General features: G+C 48.4%; 1 protein-coding gene across 7 annotated transcripts in view; it reads left to right on the top strand.

Moving 5' to 3' along the window:
- Positions 1-24,318, top strand: part of NAV2 (neuron navigator 2) — an 822,647-nt gene that overhangs the window by 649,806 nt on the left and 148,523 nt on the right. The gene's annotated exons all lie outside the window — the stretch shown is intronic.

Raw genomic sequence — 24,318 nt, 5'->3', positions numbered from 1 at the left:
GGACTGCAATAAGCAAATTGGGAGCAGGAGGAGTGGTCTAGAGAGACACAGAAATTCCCTCCTGACAGCTGCTGCTTCTTTGCGTGGGCAGTACTGGTACTGAGATTGGCTTCCCTGTCTGCTGCCAGGCCTCCTCCTTCTTGGAGCCCTCTCTGATTGCACCTCAGCAGAGCTGTGGCTACTTTCTCCAGGCTCCTTTGACGTGCCTGCGAAAGTTCTGACAAGACCACATCAGCATCGTCATTCCTGCCTGTGTATGTGTGTATGTGCTGATAGGAGTGTGGGGGAAGAGATAGACTCTAAGGAGGCAAATGCTCAGCCTATTTTGGTTTTTTGTTTGTTTTTAATTGAATCAGAGTGAGAAGCACAGTTACAAAGTTGTTCACGATTGGGTTTCAGTCATATAATGTTCCAATACCTTCACCAGTGTCCCTTCACCAGTGTACATTTCCCACATCGACGTCCCCAGTTTCCCTTCCGCCCCCTCTTTTGCCTGACTCTATAGCAGACACTGGACAGACAGATGGACAGGCCCACGGGTGAACCACTGGCCACTATTCTGCACTTCTTATAGCACACACATACCAACACTGACACACATACACACTCACAAACACATATACACAACACACACGCTCAGACACAAATATACACACCTATACATACACACTCGCACACACACACATATCCCATACACAGACAGACATTCTTATGCACACAGACACAGCACACATCACACACATGTATTTAAAATACAGTCAAGGGGCTGGAGCAATAGCACAGTGGATAGGGTGTTTGCCTTGGACGCGGCCTACCCAGGTTTGATTCCCAGCATCCCATATGGTTTCCCAGCACTGCCAGGAGTGACTCCTGACTGCAGAGCCAGATGTAACCCCTGTGCATCACCGGGTGAGACCCAAAAACCAAAATAAGTAAATAAATAAAAATAAAATATAGTCAAGATGCCTCCAGAAAGATAGTGTAGCAGGTTGAGCACTTGTCTCGCATGCAGATGACCCTGGGTTCATCCCCAGCACCCCATATGGCTCTCCCCAGCTCCACCAGGAGTGACCCCTGAGCACAGAACTAGGACTAAGCCCTGAGCATTGCCAGGTGTAGCCCCAAAACAAAAGAACAAGAATATATCATCAAGGGCTGAGCAAGGTTTAAAGCCCAGCCTCATCCCTCCTCTGCTGCTCTTCACGGTGTGGGAGCTCGCAGGAGTCACCGTTCTTCCTGGCTCTCATTCCTTGCCTTGTGTATCCCCGGCCAGCACAGTGGCCGCTGCTTCCCTCAATGGCTATCAGGTTAAGACAGCTGCCGTCTACACTGCAGCAGAGCAGAGAGAGCTTTCCCCGCCACCCCACCTGCTCATCTTGCTCTCCCAGGGTGGATGGAGGGTACTGGCTTCCATCATCCATTGGCCCCAGGGACTGGGGAAGGGGCGGGGAGTGCATCACGCGGACCCTTCCCCTCTGTTGGTTCCACGCACGGAGTCTCTTGATTTACCGAGCGTGGGAAACCTCTCAGCCCTTATCAGCTGCTGGCCAGGCAGGTGAGCAGAGAAAGAACAATGGAGCATACTCCAGAGGAGAGATTCTCGTGTGCTCCCAGGCCAACTCTGGTCACTGGTGGTGATGATAAATTTAGCCAGCAGAGACCAGAATTTTAAAAAAAAGAAAACAATGACTGGACAGCAGCCCCCTGGACCAGTGCAGTGGAGTCCAGCTTTGCATGCAGGGCCCAGGCCTCCACACATAACAGAGAGAGAGAGAGAGAGTGGACTGATAAATGATGGGCAGAGATGGGGACCCCGGAAACAAGTATAGGCTGAGGCTCAGGAAGAACCTGGCTGGGGAGAACTGAGCTTGCTGCTCAGTAACTGCACCTGGTCAGGGATAACCCAACTCGGGAGAACTAAACTTAATGCTCAGTAACTGCACCTGGCTGGGGAGAACCAAGTTTGCTGCTCAGTAACTGCACCTGGTCAGGGAGAACCTGACTGGGGAGAATCAAGCTTGCTGCTTAGTAACTACACCTGGTCAGGGAGAACCTGGCTGGGGAAAACTGAACTTGCTGCTCGGTAACTGCACCTGGCTAAGAAGAACCAAGCTTGCTACTCAGTAACTGCACCTGACTCTGGGGAGAACTGAGTTTGCTCTTTAGTAACTGCACCTAGCCAGGGAGAACTTGGCTGGGGAGAACCTGACTGGGGAGAACTGAGCTTGCTACTCGGTAACTGCACTGGTCAAGGAAAATCTGGCTGGGGAGAACCAAGCTTAATGCTCATTAACTGCACCTGTTTGGGGAAAACCTGGCTGGGGAGAACCAAGCTTCCTGCTCGGTAACTGCACCTGCCTAGGGAGAACTGAGTTATCCCACACAGACTCGCTGTTTCCTCTCCTCCTCTTGAGCTTTTGCACTGCACCTCCCTAAGAAACCCAGGGCCTCTATATTTTCATCTTGAACACAGAGTTCATTGACTCTGCCCCGTCGGTTCATTTGCAAGAGCCAGCCGCCCGCAGAGTGGCTCAGCAGATTTATGATGACAAGGTGGAGGAAGACCAAGTTCGAATTGAGGTGAACATGAAAAGAAACATTTGGATGAGGTTGGGAGGATTTTGGCCCTGAGACAGTGAGCCTATGTTGAGACACTTACACACAAATCCTTCGTGCCTGTACTCAGATCAAGATAAGAAATTCTTTGTGGTTGGGAAATCGGGGTCTAATGGAAAGAACTGTCAGGACTGGAGTCAGGAGCCCTATCTTCTCTGTCCCCTGGGGCTGTGAGCATGGGGACATGGTTTTCTTTCCTGAGCACCATTCGTGGTTGACCTCCCTCTTATACCAATAGTGTAAAGGAAGGAGGTTGACATTGATGAAGCCCCTAGAGAAGGTGCTTCTGTCGAGGCTTCTTGGGGCTGGTGCATCTGTTTGGCTTCCTCTCAGTGTCCCATAAGAACCTAACGTCATGTGCCACCACACGACTGGACACAGTGACCGCACATCTCTGCTGGCTGGCCTGTGTGTAGCTCCAGGTACTAGTCACACTTCTCCAGAAGAAGCATCACTATTGCAGCTCAAGTCCAAGGGCATGCTGGACCAGCGTTTCCTCATCCTTTGGAGAATGTCAGTCTTTTCCCATGTCTGACCTTCTGTCTAGGGCTGCTTAAACTTTCTCTACTTGGCAATCCCTTTTTACCCAAGAAGCACAGTCTAGCCGGGCCTTGCCAGATTCATAACTTGGTGGTTGATTTTGGTCTTGGTGTATTCTGAAGCCTGTAGTCAACAATTTTTTTTTACCACCGCTCCATTCAGTTACATGATCCCATATATGGGGTCGCAACCCAGAGTTTACGAAAATGAAGATTAGATGATGCCCATCCATATTATTTTTCCTATTATTTTGTTGTTGTTTGTTGCTGTTTGTAGGAGCATAGGACCGGGGGCAGGAGGGTGGTTGTCTCTCAAAAGGTTCTCAAGAAGTCTGGGAACTTCTTCCCAGAGATTCTTCGCCAGCCAGGTTGGTGGTACTATGCAAGAACCAAGGATAATTTGCTGCCCGGAATATAATCCCCTATGATATTGGGTAGTGTTGGGGCCTCCAGGACTGTACTTAAGTGATGCTCAGGGAACTATGTGGAGCCAGCAATGGGACCAGTGTGCAGGTTATATGCCTTAACCCCTATACTCTCTTCACTTTCTCCTCATACCCATAATCACTGTATCACTGTCACTGTATCGCTGTCATCCCATTGTTCATCGATTTGCTCAAGCAGGTGCAAGTAGCACCTCCATTTGTCACAGCCCTGAGATTTTAGCAGCCTCTCCTTGCTCGTCCTTCCCAATGGTGCCATATTGGAGGCTCTTTCAGGGTCAGGGGAATGAGGCCCGTTATTGTTACTGTTTTTGGCATATCGAATACGCCATGGGGAGCTTGCCAGGCTCTGCCATGCCATACCCATAATAATAAGAGGGTAATCTGCTTTACTCAAAGTCAACAGATTTGAATTTTAATCTCCTTTTAAAAGCACCTTCACGACAACATCTAGATCAGCATTTGCCCAAATACCTGGTCCTATAAGCTAAGCCGAGCTGACATCCACCACGAACGATCACACACCGCTGGCCTTGTTGCATGATCTGTGCGAGTGAATCATCCAGTGCAGAAGGCAGCTCACCTGTGACCCAGAGAGAGAGCAACAGAGCAGCTGTGGGAGAGCATCTGTGTGGGCTCAGAGGGAAAGCCTCACACCGGGCTCTTGCCACAAAACAAGACTCTGCCTGCCTGGGAAGAATCACTGTGTCTTTTGCAGAATCTCTCTAACCCCGGTAAGGAATCTCCCTGAGATTTCCTCTTTCCTCTTCATCCTGAGTAACTCCTGAGTATTATCCACACCCTGACTGGGACACCCCTGGGAGAGTCGATGGGTATCTGAGACCCCAAAGTGAAATAAGATTCAGAGTCTAAAAGGAGACTCTTGTCTGTGTCCTGAGTCATGCAGCAATAAGTGAAACCTACTTTCACTTCCTGGTTCACACAGTATGCCCCAGAGCTCTGTGGTTCTCTCTGCAGCATCGCTGGAATCATGTTCCTCATGCTCTGCGCTTAGAGACCCCCGCTTGTCTGCTTTGGAATGAGACATTGCACTTACTTGAGCAGTGTTGCTTAAAGAGGATGTCAGGGGCCAAAGAGATAGCACAGTGGGTAGGGCGTTTGCCTTATACACGGCCAACTCAGGTTCGATCCCCTGCTTCCCGTATAGTCCTCTGAGCACCACCAGGAGTAATTCTTAAGTGCAGAGCCATAAATAACCCCCTGAGCCTCACCTGGTGTGGCCCCCAAACCAAAAAGTAAATAAAGGGCAACGTCTGCTCAAGCTATGGGAAAATGTGGTGCAGTGGAACAAGTGTGGTGTGGGCTCTGCAGAGAAGGAAGAAACCAAAACCAGTGAGAAGTGGACACTCAGGAGAAGTAGTTGCTCAGTGCCTGCTGAAACCCATCTTCCTGCCTCTCTGGCAGCAAGGCTGCCAGGATTCCTGCAGTTAGATTGCCCCAGAATGTCACGCCAAGATCTTCCCATGCATCATCTCACAGACTTCCTCCAGCACGTCTGAACCGGGACTCCTCCTCTTCCCCTCCCCTCTTACCTCACTGGACCAGGTATCACTGGTAGGAACACCTGAACAAAGTGTGTGTTCGTAGAACTGAATCAAAGCCTGCACTTCATATGCCCCAGGGGATGGCTCCTCCCTGTCACCGGCTGTGGGAAAGCAACCCCCCCTCCCTCCTCACCCCGCCCACCACCGCTCCCCCCTCCCCTCAGGAAAGCGAGCTGGAAGGTGGTGTTCACCAGGATAGGGCGCAGAGAGAGAGCAGAGCTACAGAGAAACAGCTTGGAGGGTGCTTGCCAAGGAGGGATCACAGAGGCTGGTGGGGGCGGGGCGAGGGTGGGGGGAACAAGGCAGAGACCTTTTTTTTTTATTTTTTTTTTTTATCATTATGAAGTGTTTCTGTTCAGTGTCTCTGGTTCTTGCTTTAGCATCTGAAGCAAAAATTGTGTCAAACAGCAGGTGCAGGGGGCTGGAGCCATAGTACAGTGAGTAGGGAATTTGCCTTGCACACGGCAGACCCAGTTCAATCCCCGGCATCCCATATGGTCCCCCGAGCACTGCCAGGAGTAACTCCTGAGTGAGTGCAGAGCCAGGAGTAACCCCTGTGCATTGCTGGGTGTGACCCAAAAAGAAAAAAAAAACAACAGTTGCACACAGCGAATGGTGCAGTGTGCGTGTTGGAAGTCCGAGAGAAAGGGACAGGACAGTTCCCCTCAGGAGCCAGTATCGAAGGGCAGTCCACCCTGGCACAGCACAAAAGGGGATGTTTCTGCCCCCTCCCCTGTGTGCAGCCTTTAGCAAGGTGATACCTGAAGTTCTCAGAGGAAATCTGCTCCCCTGCCCCCCACTCCCCCCTATGCACACACACTGTGAACCCAAACAAAACACATAATTACAAACTCAGCCATAGCCCCCACCCCACACACACACACCCCACTCTGTCCTGTCCCCCGCCCCCCCGCCTGGGGCCCTCAAAGCCATGCCAGGCATGCTGGAACTTTATTAATCGAGTGATTTTTTTTTTTGCCTTCCCCTGTGGGAGCTGTTAATTAAAACCACTCAGCCATTGAGTTGCAAGACAGAGATTGAGGACACCTCTCACACAGGCTCCCCTCACTCCCGTTCAGGCGGGGGAAGGGCTGCTTCCAACTGGAGACTGACTCTGCAGTTGAATGCACCAGAGGCTGGGCAAGGGGGAGGGTCCCTGGGAACAGGTTTCCCCTGAGGTCCCGCAGCCAGGCTCTCGGGCTGCAAAGAAACCGCCTCATTCTGGCCCAGCCTGCGTCTGGCTTCACACAAATATTTGTCGAAACTTGACGATCCCTGTGATGCCATTCATTCTGGCCACTCTTACATAGAGCCAGCCCGATGCCAGGTGCTCTTGAAGCATCGCAGATGTTCCCGCTCTCCATCCTCCCCTGAATCCAGGTGGGCTGTTTCCCCATGTGAGGAGGAGGACACAGGCATGTGCCCATGGTCCCCAAGCAGCCAAGGAGGAGCACAAACTCGATTTCAGGGTCCTCACAAAAGCTGTGTTGCTGGGTGGAAAATTCCCACAGGACTGGTTCATGGTCACAAGCTTGCCACAAACGTGCGGGAGGCAGAGATCAGTTCGGCGGATAGAGAAGGGACCACCATGACAGTGATAGTTGGAAATGCTCACTCTGGATAAAAGCTCAGTGCTGAAAAGAGGTAAAGGGATATACGTGATAAGCTTTCAGAACCTGTTTTGCAAACCATAATGCAGAGAGAGAGAGAGAGAGAGAGAGAGAGAGAGAGAGAGAGAGAGAATTGTCTGCCATAGAGGCAAGTTTGGGGTGTGGAGCGGGAGGAGAGGAGGAGAGGATGGCAGGAGAGAATTGGAGATATTGGCAGTGGGAAATGTAGTGGAAAGGGACGGGTATTGGAATGTTGTATGATTATATGACTGGAACCCAATCAATCCAATGAACAACTGTATCTCATGGTGATTCAATTAAAAAACAAAATCTAAAGTCCTGGGGGTGGGAGAGATAGCACAGTGGGTAGGGCACCTTGCACATTGCCTGCCTGAACTCAGTCCCCAGCAACAGTGGGGTGAGTGCTGGGTGAGTCCTTCCCATGTGGCAGCACTTTTCATCTCACTGGATCCCTGGTGGATTCCTCTGCATCCTCAGATGTGTTCTCCCTATTTCATAATTGTGGACATTGAGGATTGTCCTATCACACAGCTGCCCCTAGGTGTCGGAGGTGTTGGGACATTCTAGGACTAAAATCCCTGGGATGCATTCCTCACTTCCCTCAGCCCACTGCCCTTTTATTTATTTGTTTGAGGGTTTTGTTGTTGTTTAGGATTTCATTTTATTTTTTAATGCTGCCACCTGCTGGCTCTTTGGACTCTGAAACCCCGAGATCTTTGTCAGTCTTCCGTCTTTGGGCGCTCAATCTGTCCATCCTGACCTTCAACTGGACCGTAGAATAGTGCTGCCGAAAGCCACGGAGTATCAGTTCAGCACACAATGTCTGCTTTGTTCTCGGTGCCAGGCTTTCTGAGGTTCAGCATTGGGCTGAGGTGTGTTGAGGGAAGTGACAAGGAAGGTGAAGAGTTCAAAACCCCTGAACGTAACAGAAATATTTGTCGAAACTGGATATAACTTGGCAGGGAAAACCATTCAGTCAAACAGAAGGTTCCAAAGCTCCACACTGAAACGGGGTGAGGGGTGCCAGGGAGACCCACATACTTTCGTTTCCTGAGCACCCGGCTAACCGTTCCTGGGGAAAAGAGAACACAGGCAGGCCCCGGATGTGCATTCAGCTCTGTTGCAAGGCCACGATCCCCCCTGTCCTGGGAGCATCCAAGCAGTATTCGCACAGCTGTGTGTAACAGGCTGCAGGCTCCCTGCTGGGAGTCAGGTGTACAGCTGAGAGTGGAAACCCCTCATAACTTACCCAAGGCACAGCTCAGGTATGGTACCAGCCTCCACAGGGAAACACTGAGGTCTGGTGAGAGCAGGTGGAGATGAGCTGACTGTACTCTCCAGCCCGGGGGCTTGTCCCAGCCTGCTGACAGGACCCCAGAATTCGTATGTCTGAGACATGTCTTACCCATGTCCTCTTTTTGTGGCCCTTGGTTTACATCAAGAGCTATTCACTCTGAATTTTTTTTCTTTCCTTTTTTTTTGCTTTTTGGGTCATACCCAGCGATGCTCAGGGGTTACTCCTGGCTCTGCACTGAGGAATTACTCCTGGGGTGCTCAGAGGACCATATGGGATGCTGGGAATCAAACCCAGGTCAGCAGCGTGCAAGGCAAATGCCCTACCCGCTGTGCTGTTACTCCAGCCCCATGAAATTTTGCTTTTATGAATTTAAATTTTTGTTCCTGGACCAGAGAAACTTTGCATTCCACCAACCTGGTTTAAATCTGCAGTACTGCATAAGATCCCTCTGAACACAGCCCAGGGGGCACTCTTGAACACAGAGTCAGAAATAACCCCTGAGTATGGCCTGGTGTGGCTCCAAATCTCCTTCCCCAGCTTCCCCAACAAAACCAAACAAAAATCTGCTGTGGTTTGTTTTTACCAGGAGTATGCAGTCCACCTCTTGGTGAGGAGGGACCCCAAAGAGACTGTTGTAAGCCTGGAACACGGATGGCTCTGTCTGCGGTATCTAAGGCATAGCCTTGCTCCCTGCCCCTGACTGTGCCTTATGCTCTGTGGGCACGTGGCCCATTTGTGCAAGTTGCACTTAATGTGGAAGCCTAGTGAAGTGGGTCAGACTCTGCGGGAGGGAGAATACCCACTTTGCATCCTCATGCATTTTAACTCAGTGTGTTTCAGATTTGTTCTTTTCAATCACCTGTCCTCTCTGATTCACATAAAAGAAACATTGTGCTGCACACTGGGACGGGCGGGGGGTCAGGTTGACCACAGGTACAACTTTTGAGAATCATTCTCTTAGTTCCACAGTGACCACACTTTGGTCAAACTTCTTTCATAGAATATATTATTTTATTTTATATTATTTTATTTTATTTAATATATTATAAAAGAGAGCTCAAGCACTGGACTTTTTTGTCTGTTTAAAATGGTAAATATGGGGCTGGAGCAATAGCACAGTGGGTAGGGCGTTTGCCTTGTACATGGCCAACGCGGGTTCAATTCCCAGCATCCCATATGGTCCCCTGAGCACCACCAGGAGTAATTCCTGAGTGCATAAACCAGGAGTAACCCCTGTGCATCACTGCGTGTGACCCAAAAAGCAAATAAAATAAGATGGTAAATATGGAGGCTGGAGTGAGAGTACAACATTAGGGCTTTTACCTTGAACATGGCTGACCTGGGTTCAATCCCTGGCATTCCGTAATTTACCATGAGCACCACCAGGGGTAATTCCTGAATACAGAGCCAGGAGTCACCTCTGATTACCACCAGGTGTGCCCCCAAATCCTGTCACTGCCCTCCTGTTGTTGATCGATTTGCTCAAGTCGACCCAGTAGCATCTCCATTGTGAGACCTGTTACTGTGTTTGGCATATCAAATACATCACAGGTAGCTTGCCAGGCTTTGCCATGCGGGCAAAATACTCTCGGCAGCTTGCTGGGCTCTCTAAGGGGGGCAGAGGAATCGAACTCCGGTAGCCATGGTTGGCCACATGCAAGGCAAACGCCCTACCCACTGTGCTATTGCTCCCGCCTGCCCCCCAAACCTAAATTAATAAATTTATTACATGATAATTAGGTCACACTAAATATGCTTTTTCAACCACTCTGCTGTGTTTGGTGAGGCCACTGGGAAGTGTGTTCTCAGTGGCCTGTGTGTGGTGTGGGAGAGCCAGCCGTGCACGGGAGCATGGAAAGCAGAGCTGCGTCTGCACCTCGCTTCAGTGTCTGCTGGGCCTGTGGGATTGGGTGACAGGTAACTTGAGCATCCTGGGACCACCCTGTGAGAGCTTAATCCTTACCCTTGAAGGCCTGAGACCTCCACAGCTTCTTCTTTGTACTGCTAAGACCTTGATTGAATCTCATTGAGAACAAGCATCCTGAATGCTTTTCTTAATAAAATGTGACCTGGTATACATTCCACCCCTAAAGCCACATAACAACATTGCACAGTTCAGACCTTTTGCATTAGCACCTTTTCTGTCTGCACTAGCTTTTTTTTTCTTGCCATCACCCGGTGGCTGCCTGGCAAGCACCTTCTCAGCCCTCACGATGCCCTTGCAGAGTAGCTTCTTCTTTGAAACTTTTCCTGGTCCCACTCCAGGCTCTGCTTAATCTTGGGCACATCGTCCCATGTCTGTGTCCCCCACTCAGACATACTAAGTCCTTTAAGGTTAAGGACCGATTCTCATGGCTAATCGCACAGGCCGGCATCTGCATCTTTGCAGTAGAACTGTAGAAATATCTCACACATGGAATGACGTGACAGCACAGATGTCTAGCTCCTGGGTCCTTGGGGATGTTGAGTAAGAATAGCATGCCGACCACCAGATGTTTTCAGTGCTACAGCTGTTTATGGAGCGCTTACAGGAGTCCAGCAGCAACCTCCGTATCCAGGACAATAACCCAGTAACTCCTCAACTCAAAATCTCTGTGTTTCTACTTTTTAAATATCCCCACCCCTTAGCTCTTTCTGTTGTCTGATTGGTTACAAAATGACCAATCAGAAGATCACCTTAATAAAGTGAAAGTCTCCTGCATGATGCAAAGAGGGGGATTTATTTATTTTTTTTGTAGTCCATGTATTCTTTTTCTTTTTCTTTTTCTTTTTTACTGTGAGATAGTTACAAGCTTTCATGTTTGGGTTACAATCACACAATGATCAAACACCCATCCTTCCACAGTGCACATTCCCCACCACCAGTCTCCCCAATATAACCCACCTTCCCCACCCTCCCCCTGCCTTCATGACAGACAATATTCCCCATACTCTCTCTCTACTTTTGGGAATTATGTTTTGCAATGCAGATACTGAGAGGTTATCATATTTGGTCCATTATCTACTTTCAGCCCACATCTCCCATCCCGACCGATTCCTCCAGCCATCATTTTCTTAGTAATCCCTTCTCTATTCCAGCTGCCTTGTCCCCTCTGCTCATGAGTCAGACTTCCAGCTATGGAGCAATCTTCCTGGCCCTTGTATCTACTGCCCTTGGGTGTCAGAAGAGCCGGATTTATTACATTATGTTGGTCAAACACTATAAAGTGTTCAACCCCAAATGAACCCTTATGTAAACAAGAGATTTTGATTATTAATGTCACGAGACCAATGACATCAGCTCTGCTACAACCAATCTGATTCCCTAGATAAGAAACAGTCATATCAATCATATATCAATCAAATTGGGGCTTCAGTGTCCATTGAGATGACATGTCTAGAGGCGACTGTCTTCCTCACTATCACTGTAACAGAACCATACCACCTCTATAAGTGGACCATCTGGGCAGCTAACCCCTGTTTGAGACCCAGCACCACACGTGATTCCCTAAGCATCACCCAAAGTGACCCTCTTGCATAGGGCCAGGAATAGCCTTGGAGCAACCCTGGGTGTGCCCCAGTTCCCTTCCCTCAAAACAGACCAACAGTAGTAAGCCATCTTCCATCCCCAGGGCAGCCCTGCTTCGCTCTTCCACACCTGCTTCCGGGAACCTAGTGGTGTGGAGCATTTGGGTGCTGCCCCAGCCTTTGTTTAGGGCTCAGCATACAGAAGGGATTATTGCCTAGGGAAGGGTGAGTCACCTTCTTGGTCCAGCTGCTCTTGGTCCACTTTGACATTCCTCGAGAGGACAAGGCAGAGCTTGCAGGGACTCAGCCGGAAGCAGCAGCTAGCGTCTCGCTATTTGGATGGTGACTTTGATCCTTCCCTGAGACGCTGGAGATCTGAGCGAGGCTCCCATAGCCCCAGGCATCTTCGAAAGACACACAGTCCCATATGCCAACATCTCCTCCACTGACCTGGTGTGACGAGGAGCTCTTTGGGGGTTGGGAGTTACATCTGAAACCACAGGAATGATGATCTCTGGCAGCATCCGAAACAGTGACCAGCACCCTCTCAGTGTCTGAGAGTCTAGAAGAGGAGGCTTTTGACCAAGCGGGAGCTTTGGGGATAAGGGCATCTAATGATGATTCACCCTCCCTAACTTTCTTGTGAGTCCCCCACCAGTCTGGACTGCCACGAGTGGGCCACGGTTCAGAGGCGGATAGTCCTTTAAGTTCCTGACCCAGAGTTTGTGGATATTTTAGAAGAAACTTTAGATTCTCTTGCAAGTGTTAGCAGAAATGGAGGAGCCATTGGGGATCAGCTATTTTGTTTATTTGATTGGTTGGTTTGGTTGTTTTTTTCGGGCCACATGCAGCAGTGCTTAGGACTTATTCCTGACTCAGCACTCAGGGATCACTCCTGGCTGGAGTTGGGGACCGTATGTGGTGTCTGGAATCAAATCCTGGTGAGCTACATGCAAGGCAAGCATGCCTACCTGCTATGCTATTTCTTTAGCCTTCCAGTTATCTTTTTTAAATATACCCAGTACGGTTCTGGCATGACTCCTAGCATGGTGCTCTAGAGTTGCTCCTTCCATGGTGCTCAGGGGACTCTGCTGTACAGGTGGTCAAAGTCTGGTCCCATGCACCCATGCATACTAGATATGTGGTCTAACTGTTTGAGCTGTCACCCCTCCATTAGGTATCAAATGGCCAGAGAGTCAAGTCTAGTTAGGATGAGGGTTGAGAATTTGTCACCATTATACTGTGTCCCCATTAGACTGATTTTTTTGGTTGATTTGGCTTGGTTTGGTTTGGGGGCCAGATCCGGCTATACTCGGGACTTACTCCTGGCTCTGTGCTTGGAGATCTCTCCTGGTAATGCTAAGGAGCCATATGTGGTCCTAGGAATTGAACCCTGGCTGGCCACATGCAAGGCAAGCACCTCCCCACTGTTCTGTCTCTCCACCCTCTAGGTTAACTGTTTAACTGTTGGGAATACTGAGGCCACTTTATCTCTCAGTTCTTTAATCAAGACATTAAATTAAAGGCATCGTTTCTGACAGCTTGATCCTGACTGTCTGCAAGAAAATTACTTACATCTGCTTAAAATGTAGATTTGGAGGTCTGAGAGATAACACAGGGGTGAAGGCACTTGCCTTGCATGTGGCTGGCCCAGCTTTGCTCTTGCATGGAGCAACCCCTGAGCACCAAGCCAGGAGTAGCCCAAGTCCTGCTGGGTGTGGCTCAGCTCCTCCTTCAAAAGTGTTGATTGTGGGAAGGAGAGTATAGAGGAGGACAGAACAGTTTTAGGATGCAAAAGTCTCCTGCATGATGCAAAGAGGCGAATTTATTACAGTATGTTGGTCAAACATTGTAGAGTGTTCAACCCCAAATAAACCCTCACGTAAACAAGAGATTTTGATTATTAATGTCACGGGACCAGGGAAATATCACAGGAGTTGGGGTGCATGCTTTGTGTGTGCCAGACATTAGTTGATACTGGACATCAGTTGCCCCTCCAGTGTTATCAACTGCAGCCCTGGAAACCCCAAGTGCTGGGTAGGACCCCGGTTGTCTGCAAGGCCTGGGCAGAATAGCGCATCCACAGGCCCTGTCACTGAATCCCCAGCCAGGTATGGTGGGGAGTGGCCCCAGGGCCCCTGAGCACTACTGGGGGCTCCTCCCCAAAATAATGACAATAATAATAATAATAATAATATAGCAATATTGATTCTTCAGTTGATGAGGTATCCCACTAAATCAAGCTGTTAATCATATGGAGGGGCCAGAGCGATAGCACAGCAGGTAGAGAATTTGCCTTGGTTAGGGCAGACCTGGGTTCGATACCTGGCATCCCATATGGTCCCCTGAGCACCACCAGGAGTAATTCCTGAGTGCAGAGCCATGAGTAACCCCTGAGCATCACTGGGTGTGACCCAAAAGGCAAAAAAATAAATAAAAAAGATGTTAATCATATGGAAACTGCTGGCAGGGGTGAGGATATGTAGGAACTCTGCTCTCCCTGTGATTTCTCTGTTAATTTAAAAAGGATCTAAAGAATAAAGCCTGTTTTCCAGTGCAGGGCTAGAACCCCACAAACGCGATTCTGCCTGTGTAATGCTGGGGCCTTTCAGTCTGCATTTGTCCTGGTCACCCCAGATGGTCCAGGTGTGTTCTGAGATTTGAGAAGTCCTAGCCAGCTGTCAGTCAGCTTCCATTGTCTGTTTCATTCCAAGAAAGCTCTTACAGGTCCTTTGTCCAGAGCAATATTTCCTATGTGTCCAGCGTGCTTCATCTTTCAGTATCACTGTATCACTGTCATCCCATTATTCATCAATTTACTCGAGCAGGCACCAGTAACATCTCCATTCATCCCAGCCTGAAGATTTTAGCAGCCTCTCCTTATTCGTCTTTTTTTAATTTATTTATTTATTTTTTTCTTTTTGGGTCACACCCGGCAATGCACAGGGGTTACTCCTGGCTCTGTGCTCAGGAATTACCCCTGGCAGTGTGCAGGGGACCATATGGGATGCTGGGAATCGAACCCAGGTTGGCCGCGTGCAAGGCAAATGCCCTACCTGCTGTGCTATTGCTCCAGCCCGACTCCTAACTCATCTTTCCCAACTGTATTGAAGGCTCTTTCAGGGTAAGGGGAATGAGATCCGTTATTATTACTGTTACTGTTTTTGGCATATCAAATATGCCTCAGGGAGCTTGCCATCTTTCAGTAGGTGGACAAAAAGCTTTCTATGAGTGTGAGAAATACTTGCTACAATTCCACACTGACAGCTGAGCCACAAAAAAGAGAATTCTGTGAAGACCAGAGTCCGGACACGGGCAATGTCCAGCTTCCAAAGTTTGTTTTTTTTTTCTTCCAAGAGCTGCCCTGTCAAATCCCATTTCAAACAAGTGTGGTTATATGGATTCTGATGGTGATTTCCATATGCATGTTTATTTATAGATGGCTGGTCGATCCTCTCTTGTTACAATCCCTGGCTCTCTTGTGATTGTCTATTTTATTAGCAAAATGATGAATTTTGAAGCTAAAATGCTGTGCCATTCAATGCATCCAGATCCTTAGGTAGGTTCAGCCAAAATCTCTGTCATTGCTCTGTGCTAGTTTGCACTGAACTTGTGGACATTTCTGCTTCATCTTGCAGAGGTGACATATTTCTTTTGCATACATGAATTTCCCCCTGCGACCTGCTAGGAGTATGTGAGATGAGTCCGAGCCCAGAGTAGCCTGAGTCTTCGACCGTGCTCATATGGATGGCAGCGGGCAAATCCCGACTCTGCTGAGTGCCATCTGAGTCCACTTAGAGCAAACACATGGGAAGTTTTTACTCTTGCAAACTCGAAGGATATATGTTGAAGGGTCTGACTGTACCAGAATGCATTCTTTATTCTTTTTCTCTTGGGGGGCCACACCCAACTGTGCCGATGGGTTAGTCCTGGCTCTGTGCTTGGGTCCATATGAGGTGCTGGGATTTGAACCAGGGTCACTGCCACATGCTGGGCAAGTACCTTAACCTCTGAACTATCCATCCCCAATAAAGGTTCTTTTGAATTTGGTGGGAGACACACCCAGTGGTGCTCAGAGGCTATGTCTGATGTTTCTAGGAGTCCATATGTGGTGCCAGGATTTGACCCTTGGGGCAGCTGTAGCCGCATACAAGGCAAATGCCTTAACCTCTGCACTCTCTCAGTAGTCTGAGATGCTTTTGTTTTGTTTTTTATTTTTTATTAAGATTTTTTTTTATCTCTGTGAGATAGATCCTTACAAAGCTATTCATGATTAGGTTTCAGTCATAGTGTTCCAACACCCATCCCTCCACCAGAGAACATTTCCACTACATCAGTACTAAAAAGTTATTGTGTATATCCCTTTACCTACTTTTGACACTCAGTTCTTGTCCCGTGTGATCATTTCCAACTGTTAGTGTCATACTGGTCCCTTCTCCATCTTTCCTACCCTCTGCCCCGTACACACTACTTGTAGGTTCCAACCATTGACCAGTCCTCCTGGCCCCTGTTTTCACTGGCCTTGGATAGTAGTCGTCTTCTCTCTATTTTTTTTTTTGTATTCCATAAATGAGTGCTGCCATTCTATATGAATCCCTCTCCTTCTGATTTATTTCACTCAGCATAATATGCTCCATGTTCATCCATTTATAGGCAAACTTCATGACTTCATTTTTCCTGACAGCTGAATAGTTTTCCATTGTATAGATGTGCCATAGTTTCTTTATCCAGCCGTCTGTTCTCGGCCTCCTTTCTCTTTGACTCACGTGAACCGTCTTATGCTCCCTCGCCTCTCATTCCTCCGTGAGCACTAGAAGCACCCAATGACCCTTGGAGGGGTCCGGAGATGGGGTGCTGCTGCTGAGTCTGCTGGCCCTGGCCCATGCTCAGCCGGCAGGTAAAAGGGGAGGCCTGGGGTGAGTCTGGTCTCAGCAACCCTGGGAATCTGCCTTCAGAAACTTTGAGCAGCTCTGCAGTACCTCACTCTAGGAAACAAAACCTGAAGTTCCTGTCTCCCAGGAGGTGTCTTAGAAGGGCCCCCTGGGACCCTCTGATGCCTCCTTTACTCTGCCCTGCCCTTTCTTTCTGCCACCCCTGTCACTGTGGCCTCTGGGAGCTGAGCTACTGGTTTGCTTAGCAACGTCCCTCGGTACTCCCCTGAGCCTGGTACTCTGCCACCCTCCCACGCCCAGTTTGTCCTGTCCTCTGGCTGCCTTTGTGCCCAACCTTGGTGAGACGCCATGAACCCCCCAGCAGCTGGGAAAGGACTGGGCACCTCCACAGAGGGAACTTCCTGCCGCCGTGACTTCTGCTGGCCGTGGTCGTGTTTTGTGCTGAGTTGCTCTGAGTTGAGGTGCCTGGTGGTGTGGCTGGGGCACAGGGAGGTGGGCGGGGGGGGGGGGGAACGGGAGATGCTGGTCCAGGCTTGAGAGAAGAAGGAAGGGGAGATTTTGCTAGAGATGGAAATTGAGTTCCCACATCCTCCTATGAAGAGGGAGACACAGAATGTTCCTAGAGAACAGCCACCTCCAAGGACATAGGGGGACAGACTGACAGATTGAAAGGTGCCCTGGGCGGAAAAAGTAGGACGCCAGTTGAGTTTTCTGTGCCCCGGTCTCTACCACCAGAGCTGTGGGAAAAGGAACCCCAGAAGACCAGAAACTATAAGGAAATGAAAGTCCAGGGGCCGGAGAGATAGTATAGTGGGCAGGGCACTTGCCCTGCACACAGCTCACCCAGGTTTGATCTCCGGCACCCCGTATGGTCCCCCATCACATTCAGGAGTGATCTCAGAGCACGGAGCCAGGAGTAAGCCCTGAACACCGTGGGGTGCTGTGTGCCTGAACCACCAACACCGCCCCTCCCAAATGAAGGTCCGTGATGATTTGTTCTGTTCATCTGCATTATTTATAAAGTCCTGTGATTGCATAGAAAGCCGGGGAGAAAGGCTTTCAAACCTGGACTTATCTCGAAAGCTGTTGGTGGCCTTTGTTAATGCTGTGAGCCCTTGAGGGGTCTTGCCGAAGGAACAGCAGCAGCAAAGTCATGCTCTTAGACTGGAATTTGCTTCCCTTTGATTTTATAGTGTGCAGAGGGGCTGGGGAGAGAGCACAAAGGCTAAGCACAGGCTGTGCATGCAGGATGCCTGGGTTCCAACCCCAACACCACATGATCTTCAGCTCTGAAGGGAGCAGCCCTGAGCTGGGAGGAAGCCACAGAGCACCGCTGCTGGGTGTGACCAGAACTAAGTAAAAATAAAGCGAAGCAGGATATGCAGTGAGGCCTCTCGCACCACACTGAGCCATGTCTGTGCTTGTCATTGGCGTCAGAGTGTCCAGCGAGGGGGGCTGAGGGGTGGGGGAAGGGTTGATAATGAGAGAAGCCACATATGCCTCCACTTTTGTGCCTAAAAATGTTGACAGTCAAGAGAATTCCCTGCTTTTTCCTTAGTCAGATTTTTTACGTTGATGCCTAAATGTTAGTCATTTAGGCAATTTTATAATTAAGCCCATTTTCCCCTACATCGTGTATTTTTACATTTCGAATGCCTGCTCTGCTTCCCTGAAGTCAGAGAAAGCAGCTTCTTTTCTTCCATAAAAGTCGGCTTTCTTCAAAAGGATTTAAGCGGCTTTGTGAGACCAGCTTGTGGGTTTGTCCTCCGATGACCTGCAGTGAAGTTTATCCACCGGACTTCTAAGAGACCCTAAACCAAAGGGATCCTTTTACAGGTTTGTCTAGAAACTCGATTTACATCCTAATAAACTCCGAGAATAAATGCCACACCAGCCACCGGGTGGTTGAATTGAGGTTCACTGTGAAAGCCATGTCATACGGGAATTGGATGCTGTGAAATACTTAATGGGGACAACTTTTCATCACAAACCTCATTTTGTTCAGTCTTATGCATCAAAATCACCATATATATATGTATAGTATATATGTGTATGTGTATATATTGTATATATAGTATATAAAATGTTTGTGTATTGGTATAGGCACGAGTTATTACATATGTAGTTTTCTTTGATTCTGTTTTTCTTTGACACATTCACCTTTCAAACAAACACATGACCAAAACAATATAGGCAGGCAGTCTTTGAGGAAAAGCAATCTTCTGGGTTTGATTATTTCTCCCCATCCCCATTTATTCTGCTTTTATTTACACACACACACACACACACACACACACACACACACACACACATACACCTACCTCCCCTACATCTAAGGTGCTTTGCTTTTTCTTTTCTCTAATGTCAGGCTGTATATATCAAGCACTGAGATATATATGCACTGAGATATATATGCACTGAGATATATATGCACTGAGATATATCAAGCCAGTCCCTATTTCTTTGCTGTCCTATCCCTCTCCCCTCCCCCAATTTTTGGTAGAAGCCAATTAATCACTCCTGTCATTGGGGAGCATGAGGGAGGGTCGGTTTGTGTCACTGAAGAGGTTCTTGTTGACCTGTGATTTCGGCAATGAGGAGCCCCCTCCTCCCAAAGCCAGTTTCTCTGGTTCTACCTTGCTGCCTCATTGCCTTTTTTAAAAAGGAGGAGAGGCATATTGACTAAACATTGGTTAAACATCCACACCTCATGTATGTCCTCCTTGAGCCTCAACAGACAATTCAGCCATCACTTCCAGCCTCCTGGAGCCTTCCAGAACACAAGTTTTTCCCACCCTGGTCAGCAAGGCCAGTGTTTCAGAAGAACACACCAGCCATGGCCTTATCAGTGCACAATATGTGTTCAAGGGATTAATTTGATTAGGCCCTGCTTTGTTTGGAAGAGGGACACCAGTTTGGGTCTCAGCCAGCGGTGCTCAGGAGCTCCTCCAGGTGCCTTGCTCTGAGATGGTTCCTGGCAATGCAGTGCCAGGGATTAAACCCAGGTCCCCCACATGCCAAACGTGTGCTCCGACCAGTTGAGCCCTCTCCCTGACCCAAGACTTACTCTATTGAGTAGCACTGTCCAGTCATCCCATTTTTCATCGATTTGCTCGAGCAGGTCCAGTAACGTCTCCACTGTGAGACTTGTTGTTAGTGTGTTTGGCGTATTAAATATGTCACGGTAGCTTGTCAGGCTTTGCCATGCAGGTGAGATACTCTTGGTAGCTTGCTGGGCTCTCCAAGAGAGGCGGAGGAATCGAACCCGGCTCGGTCAGGCTGACCGAGCACAGGGCAAATGGCCTACCACTGTGCTATCGCTCCAGCCCACTCTATTGAGTAAGTACTCTAATTGCTAAAGAAATTAAGATCAAGCACAAAATGTATTTCTCAGGTCAAGGAGATGACTCAGAGGGCTCATTCACCCCCAGTCACCACCTGCTGTGACGTCCAAATAAAATTAAATGGTGGAATATGGTTTTACACCCTTTGGGGAGAGATGAATTCCCTGTGTTTTCTCTTCGTGCTGATCCACGTGCACTTGGACATTCTCAGTGAAATAGACTGGCGACCAAATTTGACAGTCAGATGAGTGGCTTTCAGTACTTGGGATATTTGAAAGGGCAAATGGGCCTGATTTATTCCCGCCTTCCCTCTCCTCTCTGCCTGAAAGAGCAGAATTCCCAGCCATCCTTGGCAAACCCAGTTAGCAGTCTCAGTCCATCCTTCCACCCTTCCCGGCTGGTGTTTCTTTTTTAACAAGGCCACATTGCTCATGAGAATCATACCAGGCCAAGGGGAGTAGCACCGCTCAGCTTTTCAGTCTCTGGAATGCTTGCCTGGCTCTGCCCTCCGGCCTTCCCAGAGAGCCAGGCTGTGTCCGCAAGCCCCGTCTCCCTCCACGTCTGGATGCCTGTCGTTGCCCCGCCATGTGCCTTGTTTCACTAGCAATAAAAACGCAGCCCAGAGATGAATGTGAGAGTGAGTTTGTTTTTGACAAGATCCCTGCAGTTGAGAAATTATGTGTTTATCTATGTGGCTGGGTGAACTCGGCTAAAATCAAAATGAACTGCCTTGCTTAATGGTGCAATAGAATGTGTTTTGAAGAGCTCCCACTGAATTCTCCTTGAAAGGACAAGAGAGGCCTTTTTTTTTTTGATAGGGAGAGTCTTGCCTCCAGCCAAACAAACACACCTGGGGGTAGGAGGTGATTCCCCCCTCCCCCCCCCCACCTTGCTCTACTTGTAGGGTGCGTGCATATATCCCCCTTCTGGGTCGTGGGGCACTACAGTGGCTGGGTGGGTGGGTGGGTGGGTGAACAGACAGATGGTGAGTTAGACTGATAAACCGTTGAATTTGTATTGCCATATGTTTCAGATGTCAAGTTTGTTGGCACCTAAAAGGGAGGAAAGTCTGGAATTGGTGTCCTTCCAAGGGGTTTTTTGCTAACCCCACCTTGCAGTTCTGTCTTTGGCCTTCATTTATTGAACAAAAACTATATCTAGGGGCTAGAGTGTTAGTATGGTAGATAGGGCCCTTGATTTGCATGTGGTGGACCCAAATTTGCTCCCTAAAATCTCTTATGGTTCCCTCAATCCCTCCAGAAGTGATTCCTGAGTGCAGAGCCAGGAGTAAGCCTTGGGCACTGCTGAGTCTAGCCCCCAAATAAAACAAATCAACACTAATAACTATCTAGTGGGACAGAGAGATAGTACAGTGGGTAAGATGCTTACCTTGCAAGCTATTGATCCTGGTTTGATTCCTGGCACTGCATATGGTTTCCTGAGCATAGCCAGGAGTGATCCCTAAGCACAAAGCCAGGAGTAAAACCTGAGCATAGCTGTGTGTATCTCCCCCCTTCCTAATAATAAATACCTTGGGGATAGAGTGATAGTATGGTGGTAGGGTACTTGCCTTACATGCAGCCTAGCCGGGGTTCAATCCCTAGCCTCTCATATGGTTCCCCGAGCACTGCCAGAAGTGTTACCTGAGTGCAGAGTCAGGAGTAACCTCTGAGCATGACTTGATATGACCCAAAGGCCAAAAAACTAATAAAAAATAATATAATAAATATTTTTAATCTAAAACATGGATTTGAATAAAATAAGAATAGCTCTTTTAAGGAACAAAGGTAAGAAGCAAACATAAAAAAGTAATTCCAGGACCACCTAACCGACCTGGGTTGGATCCCAGGCATCTCATATGGCCCCCCAATGCTTCCAGGAGTGATCCCTGAGTGCAGAGCCAAGAATAACTCCTGAGCACCATTGGGTATGGCCCCAAAAACAAACAAAAGAAGTAATTCCACAAACAATTTTTTTCTTTTTTTTTCTGCTCTTTGGGTCATACCCATATGGGATGCTGGGAATCGAACCTGGGTCGGCTGCGTGCAAGGCAAACACCCTACCCGCTGTGCTATTGCTCCAGCACACACACACACACACACACACACACACACACACACACCCCAACAATTCTTTAATTGTAATCACTGTTTGGTTTCTCTGGTATTCTTATTTGGATAGAATTCTTATAGCAAAAAATAGTCACCATTTAAAAACATACAGTTCAGGGCTGGAGAGAGTACAGCAGGCAAGATGTTTGTCTTGCATGCAGCTGACCAAGTTCCCTCTCCAGCACCTTTTATGATCCCCCAAGCACCACCAGGAGTGATCCATGAGTGCAGAGCCTGAGCCTGGGTGTGCCTGATTGGGTATAGCCCAAAAAGCAAACAAGCATAGAATTGAGTGAATTTTGTATAGGGGTCACTCCCAGCAGTGTTGGGACATGTTGACTCCCGGTGATTCTCAGCCTTTGGTCCTTGCATGCCACCACTGTTGAGCTGTACCAGAACTCAGATCCTTGCACAGGCCTGGAAGGTACTCTGGGTCTTGAGTTGTCTTCCCAGCCCTTCAGTTCCGTGGTTTTTCATATATGCATCGAGTGTTTATTGTTTAAATGATAGAGTGGAGTAACATACAATTGATTGACTGTCCTTTATGTTGGGCTGGAGCGATAGCACAGCGGTAGGGCATTCGCCTTCCAAGCGGCCAACATGGCCAACCCGAGTTCGATTCCTCCGCCCCTCTCGGAGAGCCCGGCAAGCTACCGAGAGTATTCGATATGCCAAACACAGTAACAACAAAGTCTCCAATGGAGACGTTACTGGGCCCGCTCGAGCAAATCGATGAACAACGGGAGGGCCTTTACCTTACCTTTACCTTTATGTTGTCACTGCATCGTGTGTGACCCTTGATGTCACCAATGGGAATTGGTTAAGGGAGGGGAAGAGAAGTTCAAAAGGATATTCTGGAAGTGTCTCTAAGAAAACATTCACTCCTCTGCAAACTCTCCTTTCTGCCCCTTAACTTGAACTCACTAGAAAACTTCCACAGCCCCTTAGAATCCTTTTTTCCTACGAATATGGCCAAGGAAGTCCCAAACTCAGGATTGTAGAAACTCGGAGATTAAGAAATCTCATGCTGTGTTTATTTGCTAATCCCAAAACACCAAATACAATGAAATTGCCCTGATTTGGCTCAGCTTTTTGAAGAAAGTCACTTCGCTCCTCTTATACGTATTGTTGGGCTTGAAATAGAAAACACCTTGCAGATTTTCCTGAAGAGACCCAGGTGTGAACTAGAAAGATCTGTTTGGGTTTTGGCTCTGCCCAGGTATTGCTTTGCCTATCTCTTTACTTCTGAACGTTGGAAACATGGCATAGTTTAAACCACTGAGGTCCTCAAGATAAAAACTGCTCTGGGCTTCAAAGAATGCTTCTTGGTGGCAAAGCTAACAGTTATAGACATGGTGGACTGTCAGATGTCAGGACAGAAAGTTGCAGGGGCCCTCTCCCCGCCTCCCCCGGCATAGACATCTTCAAGTGATAGCACAAGAATTGGAAAAAAGGGAGTTAGACTGCTGTGGTTTAGAGTTTTGTGACAGCCTCTTCAGATCAGAGACATTTTTGTGACAGTTTCTTCAGGACCAGAGTTTTGTGACTGTCTCTTCAGGACCAGAGAGATAGTAAAGGAGTTAAGGCCAACCCTAGTTCTACATGGTGCCATGTGGTGTCCCAAGCTCTAATAGGAGTGACCCCTGAGCATTGCTGGGTGTTCCCCAACCCCAACCCAAAGAAAGACACCAGTCGCAAAGGTGAAAACCACAGACTCAAGAGACAGTACAGCTGGCTGAGTGCTTCTCTTACACACACTGCTGACCCGGATTCAATCCCCAACACTGCCTATGAACCCCTAACTCCACCAGCAATGGTCTCAGAGCACAGAGCCAGGAGAAAGCCCTGAACACTGCCTAGGATAGTCCTAAAAAAAATTTTTTTTTTCAAAAAGTGAACTTCACCATCGGAATTACTTCAGCATGAAGATCCTCAATATCATCTTATACAGATGGTAGGCCGCTTTCCTGTCCATTCTCACTAATGCTCACTACTCACATCTGTCCTTGAAGTAGGAAGGCAATGATGCTCCTGTATTTTAAATGTACTCCCACTCCCCCCCCCCCCGCAAAAAAAAAAAAAACAGGAAAGAGACTTGCCTGGAATGGAGTGGTGTCTGTTGACTTTTCCTTCTGTTTTCTCTTAAAAACTTGTATACTGGGGTCAGAGGGATAATACACTGGGTAAGGACCTGGTCTTGCATGCAGCTAACACAGGTTTGATCTCTGACACCCTTAAGCATCATCAGGAATGATCCCTGACAATCTGAGCTCTGAGCTAGGAGTAGGTCCTGAGAGTACCACCAGCTATGCCCTGTTTCCCACCCACCCCACAAATTTCAAAAAAAGGAAAAAAAAAAAAAGCTTGCTTCCT

Source organism: Sorex fumeus, unplaced genomic scaffold (assembly GCF_029834395.1).
Source record: "Sorex fumeus unplaced genomic scaffold, SorFum_2.1 ptg000007l, whole genome shotgun sequence".
Taxonomy (NCBI): Eukaryota; Metazoa; Chordata; class Mammalia; order Eulipotyphla; family Soricidae; genus Sorex; species Sorex fumeus.
Note: the sequence above shows the minus strand (reverse complement) of the source record. Positions and strands in the feature narration are given on the sequence as shown.